The sequence below is a fragment of the Otolemur garnettii genome, unplaced genomic scaffold (genome assembly GCF_000181295.1).
Source record: "Otolemur garnettii isolate 467f Iridium unplaced genomic scaffold, OtoGar3 scaffold00096, whole genome shotgun sequence".
Lineage (NCBI taxonomy): Eukaryota > Metazoa > Chordata > Mammalia > Primates > Galagidae > Otolemur > Otolemur garnettii.
In genome coordinates, this window is record NW_003852491.1 from 7177885 (window position 1) to 7181309 (window position 3425).

At 44.8% G+C, this 3425-nt stretch overlaps 1 protein-coding gene across 1 annotated transcript in view; it reads right to left on the reverse strand.

The window, feature by feature from the left end:
- The window catches only part of SEPT1 (septin 1), a 17084-nt gene that overhangs the window by 9221 nt on the left and 4438 nt on the right, over positions 1-3425 (reverse strand). The gene's annotated exons all lie outside the window — the stretch shown is intronic.

The window sequence follows — 3425 nt, forward strand, 5'->3', positions numbered from 1 at the left end:
GTGGCGAGCGCCTGTAGTCCCAGCTACTCGGGAGGCTGAGGCAAGAGAATCGCCTAAGCCCAGGAGTTGGAGGTTGCTGTGAGCTGTGTGACACTGCCACAGCACTCTACCCAGAGCGATAAAGTGAGACTCTGTTTCTAAAAAAAAAAAAAGAAAAAAAACCTAAAAAATAACCCAACATATTTATAGATCTATTTATTATATAGCCAACTGTTCTCTCTCTTTTTTAGACAGAGTCTCACAATGTCACCCTCGGTAGAGTGCTGTGGCATCACAGCTCACAGAAAACCTAAACTCTTGGGCTTAAGTTATTCTCTTGCCTCAGCCTCCCAAGTAGCTGGGACTACAGGCGCCTGCCACAATGCCCGGCCATTTTTTGGTTGCAATTGTCATTGTTGTTTAGCTGACCCAGGCTGGGCTCAAACCTGCCACCCTCAGCATATGTGACCAGCATCCTACTCACTGAGCTATGGACACACCTAGCCACCAACACATGTTCTCTTAAAAAAATTAAATGTAGGGCAGCCCTGTGGCTCAAAAGGGTAGGGCGCTGGTTCTATATGCTGGAGGTGGCAGGTTCAAACCCAGCTCCAGCCAAAAACTGCAAAAGAAAAAAAAAGATTAAATGCAAATGAATTAGCAAAATTTAAATCTAGGCCGGACACAGCAGCTCTTGTCTGTAATCCTAGCACTCTGGGAGGCCAAGGTGGGAGGAGCACTAAAGCTCAGGAGTTCTCGACCACCCTAAGCAAGAGCAAGACCTTGCCACTACTAAAAATAAATAGAAAAAATTAACCAGGTGTCATGATGGGCCCCTGTAGTTCCGGCTACTTGGGAGGCTGAGGGAGAAGGATCACTTGAACACAGGAGTTTGAGGTTGCTGTGAGCTAGGCTGATGCCATGGCACTCTAGCCTAGGCAAGAGAGTAAGACTCTGTCAAAAAAAAAAGAAAGGAAGAAAGGAAGGAGGGAGAGAGGGAGAAAGAAAGGGAGGGAGGAAGGAAAGGAAAGAAGAAAGGAAGATTTAAATTTGCCTTGGTGCCTATAGCTCCGAGGGTAGGACGCCAACCACATACACCAGCAGCTGGCAGGTTCGAACTGGCAAGTCCTGCCAAACAATGACAACAACAACAAAAAATAGCCAGGCATTGTGGTGGGCTCCTGTAGTCCCAGCTACTTGGGAGGCTGAGGCAAGAGAATCCCTTAAGTCCAAGAGTTTGGGTGGCATCTGTGGCCCAAGGAGTAGGGTGCCAGCCCCATATGCTAGAGGTGGCAGGTTCAAACTGAGCCTCAGCCAAAAAAAAAAAGCCCAAGAGTCTGAGGTTACTGTGAGCTGTGAGCACTCTACCAAAGGTTACATAGTGAGACTCTGTCTCAAAAAAAAAAAAAGAAAAAAAAAGATTTAAATTTAAGTCTAGGGGCCCACCTAGACTTAAAGTGGCTCACACCTATAATCCTAGCACTCTGAGAGGCTGAGGCAGATGAATTGCCTGAGCTCATGGGTTCAAGACCAGCCTGAGCAAGAGCCAGACTCATCTCTAAAAGTAGCCAGGTATTACGGTGGGCACTTGTAGTTCCAGCTACTCAGGAGGCTGAGGCAAGGGAATCATCTGAGCCTAAGAGTTTGAGGTTGCTGTGAGCTATGAGGCACAGGTTTTCTGGGAGAGAAAACAAGACTCTGTCTCAAAACAAAAAAAAAGTAAGTCTAATATCACTACGTTGATATAACCCCATTTTGGTGTTTATCCTTCCAGAGTTTCTTCTATGCATACACGTAGGTATACATACTGTATATACTTATAAAAATAAGGTCACACTGTAACTTTATTAGGAAACCTTCTTGTGTCACTTCATATATTCTGTATATCTATGATAATAAATGCACATCTATCCCAGCTACTTGGGAGGCGGAGCAGGAGACTCGCTTGAGCCCAGGAGTTGGAGATTGCTGTGAGTGATGCCACGGCACTCTACCCATGGGGACAGCTTAAGGCTACATCTCAAAAAAAAAAAATGTACATCTACATTATCTTTTTTTCATTTGTTCTTCTTTACATTACATTCTGGCACATTATCATTTTTATAGACGCTTAGCATTTAGGGTGATTCCTAATCTTCCCTATGACAAACAATGCTGAGCTGGGATGAACATGTTTGTGGTGGTACCACTGTGTGCTTGTCCAACCATTTCCTTGGGCTTAATTTCTCTAAGAAGAAATACTGAGTCAAAGGAAGTTGGGCCAGACACGGTGGGACGCCTATAGTCCCAGCTACTCGGGAGGCTGAGATGGGAGGATCGCATGAGTCCAGGAGTTCTGAGCTGTACTGCCCTATGCTGATCAGTGTCCGTGCTAAGTTCAGCATCAATACGGTGACCTCCCAAGAGTAGGGGACCACCAGGTTGCCTAAAGAGGGGTGAACTGGCCCAGGTCGGAAACAGAGCAGGTCAAAACTCCTGTGCTAATCAGTAGCGGGATCACAGCTGTGAACAGCCACTGCACTCCAGCCTAGGCAACACAGCAAGACCCCATCTCTTAAAAAAAAAAAACGGTGAAAGAAAATTAAATAAAAACAAAAATAAGGGCAGTGCCTGTGGCTCAATGGGTAGGGCGCCAGCCCCACATACCCAGGGTGGCAGGTTTGAACACAGCCCCTGCCAATCTGCAACAAAAAGAAAGCTGGGTGTTATGGCAGGCACCTGTAGTCCTAGCTACTCAGAAGTTGAGGCAAGAAAATTGCTTAAGCCCAGGAGTTGGAGGTTGCTGTGAGTTGTAATGCTATCTATGGCACTTTACGGAAGGTGATAAAGTGAGACTCTGTCTCTAAAACAAAAACAAGAAAACAAAGGAAGTTGGATAGTTAAAACACTGTGTAACACACTTCCCTGCAGAAAAAGCTCTTGACTTGTTAAGTGGAGAGTCGATATGAATTAACAGTGACACTATTATCCAGGTACATGCTTACTAATTCCAATGAATCATGGCCATTCATATGATAAGGTTGGGAGTCTGTTCAGTTGGACAAAGGAAATGTGGTAGACAGGTCTCTTCCCATTTAGTAATCATTTGGATTGGTTCTTTTTCATCTTGCCATCATGTCTACATAGTTACCTGTATCTCCCACCCCCAGCATCCCTATAGGGGCTTCTATATCTTTAAACTCAAGCTCAGGTTCAGATCTAATAACTTTAGACTTGTGTTCTCAAAGTCAGAGCTGGCTAGCTCTGCAAGTGAGTATGGTGGGTGGGTCAATCATTTAGACTCTCTATTTCCATTTCCAAAAACAAGTGGGCACCCAGGAAATGTTTGTGGAACAAACAAATAAACTTACCATTTTAATCTTTATCTTCTGCTGTTTTCCTTTTTTTTTTTTTTTTTGAGACAGAGCCTCAAGCTGTCCCCCTGGGTAGAGTGCCGTGGCATTACA